This window comes from Mus musculus, chromosome 1, assembly GCF_000001635.26.
Source record: "Mus musculus strain C57BL/6J chromosome 1, GRCm38.p6 C57BL/6J".
Taxonomy (NCBI): domain Eukaryota; kingdom Metazoa; phylum Chordata; class Mammalia; order Rodentia; family Muridae; genus Mus; species Mus musculus.
In genome coordinates, this window is record NC_000067.6 from 50523725 (window position 1) to 50536295 (window position 12571).

Sequence of the window (12571 nt, forward strand, 5' to 3'; positions counted from 1 at the left end):
TGGGGGCCCTGTGATCCATCCAATAGCTGACTGTGAGCATCCACTTCTGTGTTTGCTAGGCCCCAGCATAGTCTCACAAGAGACAGCTATATCTGGGTCCTTTCAGCAAAATCTTGCTAGTGTGTGCAATGGTGTCAGCATTTGGAAGCTGAATATGTGATGGAACCCTGGATATGGCAGGCTCTAGATGGTCCATCCTTTTGACACAGCTCCAAACTTTGTCTCTGTAACTCCTTCCATGGGTGTTTTGTTCCCAATTCTAAGAAGGGTAAAAGTGTCCACACTTTGGTCTTCGTTCTTTCTTATGTCTGTAACTAAAACATCTTGTGGAAAATTTTATTTGAATCAGTTTCAGTTACAATCACATACAAATGGACTATGCATGTAGCAGACACTTTTCATAATTCAGATGGTTAGAGGAAAGGCTGAGATAGAATGAGATCTACACACCTAGGAGCTCAGGACTCATCCTTACAGAGGAAAAATCTGCAACCTCCTGAACAGACACGTGAGCCTATCAGAGGTGTCCCCAAGGGACTTGGACATTGACAGAGAATGGAAGCACAGACTCTGATCTACTGAGCATCCAAACCTGAGAACCTAAAATTAATCAACTCAGAAATCTAAAATTAATTAATCTAAAATTAATTAAATGAGAAACATTAATTCATTGCTGAAATTTTTCTGTATCTGGAAAAGTTTGCAATCTCCTATGAGGTATAGACCTCACAGAAAATTTTATTTAAATGTTTTCAAAGTACTTATTTAAGTGCATTAATTTCTTGAACTTTAAGATTATAGAACTTAATGACATTATGACATAGTATAATGACTGAAGGAGGCAGCCCTTTGAAATTGATTGTTGGCACTCAAACCTGGAAATTAGTGATTGATAGTTTGTTTTCTCTTTTTTCTTATTTCCTGTGTGTTTATGAACACTTATTTAGTAGTAGTAGTATTAATAAAATAACTTCAAATAAGGTTTTTTGTTTTGTTTTGTTTTTTTGAGGCAGGGTTTCTCTGTGTAGCCCTGGCTGTCCTGGAGCTCACTCTGTAGACCAGACTGGTCAAATAAGAATTTTAGAGATAAGTATTGATTTTCAGTCTTTCACTAGTGTGCTGTGTGTAATTCTTACATATTTTAAATTAAAATCCACCACTAGTGTTTTAAAGAAAGTTAGTCAATGAGTTTGTATTAGGAGAGGATGGTCCAGGAATTCTTTCCTCTAGGAACTGGGATATTTTTGTGCCCAACTGTTACACTCTACAAGGGCAAACTCTGTATTAAGATAAAAAGGTGGTATGCTGGTGGATTCTGTCAATCTGACACAAACTTGTCTGAGGCATCTTGACAAAGAGACTCTCAATTCAGGAAAAGTTTCCATCAGATTAGCCTGTCAACAAGTGTATGGGGGCATTTTCTTGATTGATGATTGATGTAAGAGGGCCTCCCCTCCTTGCTACCAGTTGATTGTGCTACCTCTGAGTAGGTTGTCCAGTGGTTTATAGGAAAGCAAGCTCAATGCCCAGTGCCTCCCTCCAGGTATCTTTGATAGCTTTGCTCATGTGACCTGGGAAATGTGTGTGCCAAAAATAAACACAAAAACAAAAACAACATGTTCTCCATAGTGTTTTGCCATAGTAAAAGTCAAAGTAAAACACATGGGTTATCTGGTTCATTTATTTTCTGCTGCACTTTTTTTTCTTTTTTTTAATGTGAAGAAAAGTGGTTTATTAGGCATATTTATATAGTCAGTCCTTCTGTAATTTTCAAGTATTCACTTCTTTTCATTTTAACTGAAGATAGTTAAATGGTTATTTGACTAAGAATGACTTTCAATTTCTATGTTCACCTCTACTTGAATAATTAAATGAAGACTAAAGAAAGGATTACCAAGTTCCCATTTCATTAATTGAAGGTGGGGGTTTCATGATAAACAAAGACCAAGTAAAAGGAGTAAAAATTACTGTTGGGTGTCCCTATGCTTTATAAGAAATTCATTATGAATTAGAATTAAAATGTAGTTTAAATAGTGAGCACTGACATTCTGAGCTATTTCATTCATTTCAAATCCAATTCTTAAAACCCTGTAACTGCATTTCCAAGGCACTACAAGTCCTGACAATAACCTTTCTCCAGAAAATAATTTCAGTCAGCATTATCATTCAATGTAACCAGGAATAAGCAGAAATCCACTTGAAATGTCCTCCACAGAGCTGAAAGATGAATTCAAGGAGATACAAAATGCAAAATGTGTAAGATGAGGTTTGACTTTGACACTTACTTGATCTGATAGAGTAATTTTGTCTCTACATAGATCTCACTGTATGAGAAAAGAGAACAGGGATGGAAGCTGTAATGTGTCGCCTTATCTAAATAAGATAACTGTCATTTCTGGAATTCTCTTTAAACTATGATAGATGTTCTGAATCAACAGAAATTATTTTCTTCCTAGAAAACTCTTCCTCTTAGAAGAAATAGTAGTGAAAGTCAACTATGTTTTCTTCCTGAAGGTACAGAGAGCAATGAGAATTTAGGTCTTTATTGCTCATAACACAGAATTTATATTCTAAGATATACATTATTCATTGTGCTGAGGTTGGGGGATTTTATTTAATGTGAATTTCACAATGACTTATTGTTTAGTTTGTCATCCAGGTCCTATTAAATTTAATAAAGTTGTTCACCATCCTTCTCATGCCTGGATTATCACCTTCATGAAGGAACTGAGAACTTTTACATGAAGAATATACTGAGCATGTTACAGTTTTCCCAGAGCTGGGAAGAATCGAAGGTTTCTCATTAAACAAGGAGGAAATCCTATTTAAGAGAGCAGTTTTGTTTTCCTCTCTCCTGTTTACCAATATTAACTTATCCAAAGATCATCTGCAAGAAAGTTGTACTTCCTAGCTGTCCTAAATCAAAGCTGACTTTCATCAAAAAGTAAGTTCACATATTTGATCATCACATTTATATTGCAACTACATTTTGACTAAGCAAGTTGACTAAGCAATATATTTACTTGCTTCAACTATATACATTAAGTCAAAGGAACACAAAATGAAAACCAGAGATTTGATACTCAACTGAAGAAACCAGCTGATGCAATGGCCACTGAAGAATGGGCATAGGATGAAGGCACAGTTCTGCAAAAAAGAAACCACTGATTCCCCACTATTTCATAAACTATAATAAACATGTAAGGCAACACAAACACCTGTGTGTGGATATAATATTAATAAATACCAAATAGATAGAATGCTCTAATTATTATCAGGCAACGCATACTTTATTCTTTCCCATTTGGCACTAAAGATAGATTTAGGAATATTTCCCATTTAATTTTGAGGTATATACCATCAAAATAATGGCCAGTTTTTGTGTATTTGATAATGGAATATAGAATATTATGCCATAAATTTATGTTCTTTAAGCACATATTGAAAATACTTGATAAGACTTGAGGGGATAGATATTAGTATATTAACCACAATAAAAATATTATACATGATATACAGCTATTACAAATATACAGAATTGTTTTATGATTTTTGATCATAGCCTTTTAATGTCACTTCCACAACTCCCATGCACACATATATACTTTCATCTATTTCAGCATTAAATTATGATCAACAGTTAATAATCAAATTATCTAAATATATGAAATGATAAATATCAGTTGAACATGACAATATAGCTAACCGATGTATAAAAGTCAGTATCCATGAAAAAAATACATATAATTCATGAGTTTCCTGGAAGGTAAGATTAAGGATAAAAATAATTAAAAATAACATGAAAATATTTATCTGTCAAATATTCCAAATTCACAAATAGCAAAATATCGATATTTTATTTTTAAACAAGTAAAACTGGAAATATTGTGAAATAACACTCTTTAACCATTTAATTCTTCTACCAGCTAAGATAAGGCAATATACTAAATTTACTTTTCCAGATAACTACTAATATGTCTACAGATTTTTTAGATATTTGATGTCAGACATAAAAGAACAATAACATTGAAGGGGAGGGAGTGTTCCTTGTAATAGTTTAATGTCTTAAAAGAATTCCCAGAATGTACGTGAAAGAAAAGTAACCCAGACACATTTCAGCTGAATTCCTAAGTTTAAAATGAGCAGCTGAGAGTTGTGAGGCCACAGCAGATAGAAGGCACTGAGAATTACATCCTTAATGATCTTCAAGGACTCTCTGTATCCTACATGAGGCAAAAAAAAAAAAGCATATTTCAAGGAGTATACGATCCTCCTAAAGTAAACTGGAAATGGCTCCAAAAACTCAGTCATCCATATCTTTACTGGAAACCATAATGCAATATTTCATAATTAAAGTCACCAGAAAATTACTCAGAGTATGGTCTAATTATTGAGAAAAATAAACTCCTGACTAATGACTGCTCTTGTCTAAAAAGATCAAAACCAATCTCTTTAGTTATCAAACTACTTTTGAATTAGTTTCTTATAAATATAGAGCTTGAAAATATTTATGAAAATACAAATATGTTCAATACCAATGAGGAAGAAGTCTAAGTATTTGAACAGAAAGAAATATTAATACTTAATATGCAATAAATATTGCCAATTACCCAAAGGAAGAAAAATATAGTTTATAATTGTAAAAAAATAGAAATATTGAAGAGAAACATGCAATTAAAAAGATAAATGTCCAAATCAGAAAGCTCAGGGAAATTCTTCCAAATAGCATGGATCAAGCAGAGGAGTAAGAATCAGGACTTGAAGATAAAGTAGAGAGTCCAAATAAAATAAGCATAGAAAAATGACAAGATTCTTAAAGCAAAGGAAAGGAACATACAGGAAAAATGTGGAACACAATCAAACATAAAATCTTTGAATTATAGTCATAAAAAGGGGAGAAGAGTCCCAGGTGAATTACAAAGGCCAAATCTTTAACAAGATCTCTGGGTAAAACACCTCCAAGCTATGGAAAGTTTTTCCATACAAATACAAAAAGATCACAAAACCCCAACAATATAAGACCAAAAACCAAACAACAACAACAAAACAAAAATACAAACAATAAACTAACAGCCCTGTATATCTCCTAGTCAAATACCAATCACATATAATGAAAACTCCATCAGAATAGCAACTGATTTCTCAAGGGAAACTAAAAGCCAGAAGACAACCCTGGAACAAAAGATCACAAAGGCTAATTTTGATTATTATACACAGCAGTGTAAGCTTCTATAGTTGAATTATAAAGAAAATGTATGCATGATCCATAAAACATAAAAAGAAAAAGATCCATATTGAGAATTAAAATAAAATATCAACAAAATGCTAAGCAATTTGAAGTGACACTTTGGTGCATGCCTTTAATCCCAGAACTCGGGAGGCAGAGGCAGGTGGATTTCTGAGTTCAAGGCTAGCCTGGTCTACAGAGTGAGTTCCAGGACAGCCAGGGCAACACAGAGAAACCCTGTCTCGAAAAAAAAAAAAAATTAAAAAAAAAAGAAGAAAGAAGTGACACTTTGAATATAAAAGAGGATCAAGAACAACCAAGAGGCCATAGAAAGAAGTAGAAAGAAAAGAAATGAAGCTAGTATATAACAACAAAGAAACTACAGGTACAAATCAGCAAACATGAAAATGACAGCAGTTTGCAACCAACTATTAATAATATCACTAAATATTAATGACTTCTACTGTCCAGTCAAATAACAGAGTCTAGGTGAACTGATTAAAAAGCCAAATTCCCTCTATCTGTTGTCTATAAGAAACTCAGCTTTAAAGATATGTGCCAACTTAAACTGAAAAGATTGACATATATATTCATGCAGACAGACTCAAGAAACAAACTATAGACTTAGATTTTTAAACCTACTTCATTTAGGATTCGAAACTGCTTCAATATCTCTTCTAAACCACCAACCAGAGGAGGGATAAGGGATTTACAGAAGGGAAGTCAGGAAAGTCCATAACATTTGAAACGTAAATAAATATCTAATAAAAAAAAAAGAAAAAAAGAGTATGAACAGTTAAGAAAAGAAAAGAAAAAAGCCGAGAAGAGAAGGGAAGGGAAGGGAAGGGAAGGGAAGGGAAGGGAAGGGAAGGGAAGGGAAGGGAAGGGAAGGGAAGGGAAGGGAAGGGAAGGGAAGGGAAGGGAAGGGAAGGGAAGGGAAGGGAAGGGAAGGGAAGGGAAGGGAAGGGAAGGGAAGGGAAGGGAAGGGAAGGGAAGGGAAGGGAAGGGAAGGGAAGGGAAGGGAAGGGAAGGGAAGGGAAGGGAAGGGAAGGGAAGGGAAGGGAAGGGAAGGGAAGGGAAGGGAAGGGAAGGGAAGAGAAAATTAGAAAAGAAGTAGGGCAAAAAAAGGTTAATAGGAAAAGGCTGCTTTGGATGTGCTTAGAAGAAGTTGCACTGATTAGTGGATATTAGCCCAGAAACTTAGGATACCCAAGATATAAGATACAACTTGCCAAACGCATGAAATTCAAGAAGAACGAAGACCAAAGTGTGGACACTTTACCCTTTCTTAGAAATGGGAACAAAACACCCATGGAAGGAGTTGCAGAGACAAAATTTGGAGCTGTGACGAAAGGATGGACCATCTAGTGATTGCCATATGCAGGGATCCATCCCATAATCAGCTTCCAAATGCTGACACCATTGCATACACTAGCAAGATTTTGCTGAAAGGACCCAGATATAGCTCTCACTTGTGAGACTATGCCGGGGCCTAGCAAACACAGAAGTGGATGATCACAGTCAGCTATTGGATGGGTCACAGGGCCCCCAATGGAGGAGCTAGAGAAATTACCCAAGGAGCTAATGGGAACTGCAACCCTATAGGTGGAACAACAATATGAACTAACCAGTACCCCGGAGCTCTTTTCTCTAGCAGCATATGTATCAAAAGATGGCCTAGTCGGCCATCACTGCAAAGAGAGGCCCATTGGACTTGCAAACTTTATATGCCCCAGTACAGGGGAACGCCAGGGCCAAAAAGGGGGAGTGGGTGGGTAGGGGATTGGCGGGGTGGTATGGGGGACCTTTGGGATAGCATTGAAAATGTAAACGAGGAAAATACCTAATTAAAAAAAAAAGAAGAAGTTGCTTGAGATAATTTCAGTCTTTATTGTCAGGATAGCAGCAGTTCAATTCAATAATAAACACCAAACATGAATCATTAGGGTGCACTCAATCCAACAGAATCAGGAAGGCTCTATCAAATGAGAATCACCATGAGTCAGCAGAAGTGGACAGAATCAGCAGGAGTACCAAGAGGAGTTCTTTGGGGTATTTCCCTCTATGAAGTGAAGACTAGTGAAGCAAAGCATTACAGGGTATAGCAATGCAAAATCCTCTCATTGTTTGTGGGGTCCTTTCTGTACTCCTGCTAAAGACCACTCATCCTCTCCTCTGTATTCAGTAAAACATCACATGGCCTCTCATAAGACAACTTCCAGAGAAACACCACATGACACAACTGAGTTAGTCATTAAAGAAGCCAGAATTTTCTACTTCAACAGATACTGCCATTCTAATTTCTGATCAAACAGACTTCAAACTGAAACTAATCAGAAAAGACGAAGAAGAGCATTTCTAATCAGAAAAAATCATAATACTAAGCCTGCATGTGACAAACTCTGAAACCCACACTAATGGAAATAAACAAATGAATGCAGAGTTATAGAAGGTTATTTTAAGTCCCCATTTTCTTTAAGTCATCTGAACAAAAAAATAGGGAAACCTCAGAATTAAATGGCATTTTATCTCAAATTAAACTAACAAATATCTATATAATGTTTTATGCAAATATGAAAGATATAAACATATAAAATAAGTACATAAAAATACACATTTTCATGTGTGTAAATTCATTATAGAGTCTCATCATCTTAAAAGTCCCACAGCCAACCTGATTAGATTCTCAAGAATAGTCACATCCTCTCTTGCATAATATCTTTCTATAAATCTACTTTGATAAAAAGTGGAATAGATATGGTAAAATTGTGTTTATACTTTAATTAAGCAAGGTATCTGAGGCGTATTCTAAGAGGACACAATACAGTAAGTGTAGAAACCTCTATGTACTACTTTGTCTGCTACAGTGACAACATATTTGAAGAAAGCAACTTCAGAGGTAAGGGTTTGTTTCAGCTCACAGCTTAAAAGTCTTATCCATATGATAGGGAAGTAACCATAGATAGGTTTCTAGACAGCTTGTGACATTGTGGACATTGTGTCTTCGAATGAAGCAGAGAGAGGTCATTTCTGCTCAGCATCCTTCCTCTTTTACTTTCTGTTATGAATCCTAACCAAGAAAATGCTACCATTCAGGTTTAGGATAGATCTTCCATATCAGATAACTGGAACTAGAAACTCTCTTTTAGACATATACTAGAGCATTTTTTCCCATGGTGATTCTAAATCCCATCAAGTCAATAAATAGCCACCACAATATATGAGTTCATGGTAATCTTTACTTTTTATATTTTGCTTAATATATGATGAATGGCTAATATGTTCATGTTTCTAGAACCTTTCTGTGGCTATGTAGATTTAGATGATAAAACTTTGTTGCTAACACCCTACAACTAATGAGTCTAGACAAAGAAAATTCCTGTGGCCAACTTTGAATGCATTAACTTTTAGCTTGGTAATGGTTAGGTATCCTTCCAGAAAGTTCATCATTTTTTTTTCTCTAAACAATGAGATGCCTTTTTCTGCATATTGAAATGTGTAAGTGGCTAATGAAACATTTACATGCGTCTGTTACAGTCACGTGAATTTTTATTTAGTGAACCACAATTACCACTGTAGTTTTAAATTAAGGTTGACCAGTTTTTAACACAGCCTGATACATAATATCTGAAGCAGATTTTGTCCTCTGGACTCTGGATGTCAGTCACAAAAACGTAATCCTCTGATACACCTGTAATCAAAATATAATCCTGACAAAATCACTGTAATTGTGCCTTTGACACCTATAGCATTGGACCAGAGCTGAATGGTATAATTTTCAAAGTTTCTTCTTGGTTCCCTCTTGCTCTCCCATATCCCTGGCAGCCCCCTCCCCCTTTTAAATACATTCTTCCTGCCATGGCATTTCTCTCCCCTTTCTTGCTTTGTTTTCTGGCACCATTATCATCTTCATGAATCCAATATGCAGCTGATGAACTTGGATAGGTTACCTAAATTCTCTAAGTGAATCTGTTTTATCTTTTAGAAATTGGTAAAACGAGGTCAGAGGGTGTTCACAGTGGTTTCTGGAGGAGAGCAGGCTGCCACTTTTGCAAGCTTTGGAGGCAGAGCCACCACAATGTTCTGGATTGAGGATCTCATGCCAAAGTTGGACCTGGAAGAGCTGAAGGAGAAGATGCATGAAGGAGAAAATGTGGTCTCTTCCATTTGGAAGTTCCTCATCTACATGGCCCTGATGTGAGTCACTCCATATATCTTAAAGAAGCAGGATAGCATATGAGGACTGGGAGTCACGTGGATGCATGGCATGGAGACCTGGTGACGGTTTCTTCTCCTGTCTGCAGATGAGTTGGCCAAGAAAGGTGTAAGACTCTTTAAACGGACATAAAAACTACTTGTTGAGAACAAGTTGGGCTTTGAGAACTGACCTCCATAGCTGAAATATAAGGCCACTTGGGAAGTGCAAAAAAATGTCTTGTGTTCATGGTGCCCTTAAGCCCAGTAAATCCACTCCTATGAGTGAGTGTTGATGGAATGGTAAATAATGTCAAGCTCTTTAAGAGGATTCATTTGTGTTTACGACTTCTGTTCAAAGTGTTATTTGTCAAGTCTGTCTGGAAGTCAGCATACACCCACAATGTTATTTAATCAGTCTATATTTTATGTAAGCATTCTGAAGAAGAAGAAGAACAACAACAACAGAAATGGGTACAATGGTTAAGATAATGTCATGCTGTAAAGATAAAATGAGACAGTCCATTATTTTGCAATTTTTAATCCCAATCCAGGGTTTCTACCTGACCTTTGAACATTTAGTTCCTGGATAAAAGGCCTTTATATTTACAATAAGCCTTAATCAGTGCTACAACTGGGCAGATATCTACCCTTTATGTTACTAGAATCTACTTTTCACAGTGTGGTGTGGGAGCTGGAGAAACCTCTAGAAAGTCCCAGAGGTCTGGGGTGTAAGAGGCTCCAAGGACTCAGTGAAGATGACCTTAGTCGATATTTCCAACAGTGGAGAGATGGAACCTGAAGAGACCACCTCCAGTAGATAGACATGATCTTCACTTGAGGCAGGGGCCACCTATCCATCTTTAAAATTCTTTTTTTAGGGATAGATAGATAGGTAGATAGATAGATAGATAGATAGATAGATAGATAGATAGATAGATAGATAGATGTTTTCCATTTTTTTTATTTACATTTCAAATGTTTTCCCCTTACCAGGTCTCCCCTTCAGAAGCCCCCTTTCCCATCCTCCCGGCCCCTGCCCCTATGAGGGTGCTATCTCACCCACCCACCCACTCCGATCTTCACACACTGGCATCCCCCTACACTGGGGCATTGAACACCCTCAGGCCCAAGGGCCTCTCCTCACACTGAAGTCCAACAAGGTCATCCTCTGTCACATATGCAGCCAGAGCCATGGTTCCCTCCATATTTATTCTTTGACTGATGGTCCAATCCCTGGGAGATCTTGGGATCTAGCCTTTTGACACTGTTGTTTCCTCCATGGGGCTGCAAATCCCCTCAGCTCCTTCAGTCCCTTTTCCAACTCCTCCATCAGGGACCCCTGTGCTCAGTCCAATGGTTGGCTCTGAGCATCCACCTCTGTATTTGGAAGGCTTTGGCAGGGATTCTTAGACAAACAACCATATCAGGTTTTCATCAGCAAGCACTTCCATGCATCCACAATAACGTCTGGGTTAGGTGTCTGGATATTGGATGGATCCCCAGGTGGAGCAATCTATGGATGGCCTTTCCTTCGGTCTCTGCTCCACACTTTGTCTCTGTATTTCCTCCTGGGAGTATTTATAATATCCAGAAGCTGGAACCAACCCAACAGAGGAATGGATACAGAAAATGTGGTGCATTTATACAATGGAGTACTCAACTATCAAAAACAATGATTTCATGAAATTCTCAGGCAAATGGATGGAACTTAAAAATATCCCGAGTGAGGTAACTCAGTCACAAAAGAGCACACATGGGATATATTCACTGATTAATGGATATTAACCCAAAAGTTTAGAATACTCCAGATTCAATTCACAGACCATATGAAGCCTAAGAAGAAGGAAGACCAAAATATGGATGCATCTTAAATATTTTTGACCCAGAATTGTTCCTGTCTAAAGGAAATGCAGGGACAAAAACAGAGCAGTGACTGACCCAACTTGGGATCCATCCTGTGCACAAGTCCCAAACCCTGACATTATGACTCGTGTTATGTTGTGCTTTCAGACAGGAGCCTAGCATGGCTGACCTCTGAATGACTGTACCAGCAGCTGACTGAGACAAATGCAGATAATTACAGCCAATCATTAGATTTAGGTCATGGGCCCTTACGGAAGAGTTAGGAAAAATACTAAAGGAACTGAAGAGGATTGCAACTGCATTGGAAGAAAAATAATATCAACTATCCAGAACCCTCAGAGCTTCCAGAGGCTAATAAGCCACCAACCAAAGAGTATATGTGGGCTGGTCCATGCCCCTGCTACTGCTACTGCACATACATAAGAGAAGAATGCCTAGTCTGGCCTCAGTGGGAGAAGATACACTTAATCCTCCAGAAACTTGATACCCTTAACTCCAGTTGGCCAGCACTCAGGGTCATGTTTTCATGACTCCTTACCAACCCATAGTGATTTCTTTCTCTTCATCCACCTTCTTTTTCCTCTTGTGGTTCACCTTGGGCCCCGAGGTGAATCCTAAACCACACCTAGATCTCTTCTGCCCAGCTATTGGCTGTCAACATCTTTATTTACCAATCAGAAATAATCTGGAGACAAGGTCACATATTGTCTACATGTAGAATCTCTTGTCTCTGGGACAACCAGTCTTGAGGAACCAATATTAGCATTAGAGTACAAGCAGTATCAGGCCAACATACTATAGTCCATAGTGAGAATGAGATACACATTCCAGGCCTAGAATATAGCTCCTCTGAAACTTAGATCCACTTAATAATGTGTAAATCAGAATCTCCATATGTTATTTAGATGGTAGGCTAAGACCCAGGGGTGAAATTTACAATTAGCTATGTATTACAGCCACAAAGGTGGCCACTCAGACTTCTTTCTAGGCTGCACTTCTTCATGTCACTCAAACTATTTCTTATTATGCATGTTGTTGCAATGAGCTGCTTTAGAGAAGAACTAGTAAATAATGAATAAAATAATTATACAATGTCTTATCAAGCATATTTCTTTTTTGAAACTGTTCTCAAGTCCATTACATATTATATAAATATTAATGTTTGTAATACATAAGCATTTTGAAATGTGAGAAATAATAGACTTCATGTATCTTAAGCCAAAAATGTAAATAACGTAAATTCAACCTGTTTCAGTAGGTTTGCAAACAAACTCTTCTATAAAG

At 37.1% G+C, this 12571-nt stretch overlaps 1 pseudogene; it reads left to right on the top strand.

Moving 5' to 3' along the window:
- The first annotated feature begins 9305 nt into the window (after positions 1 to 9305).
- Positions 9306 to 9467, top strand: Gm20118 (annotated as a pseudogene).
- The last annotated feature ends 3104 nt before the right edge of the window (positions 9468 to 12571 follow it).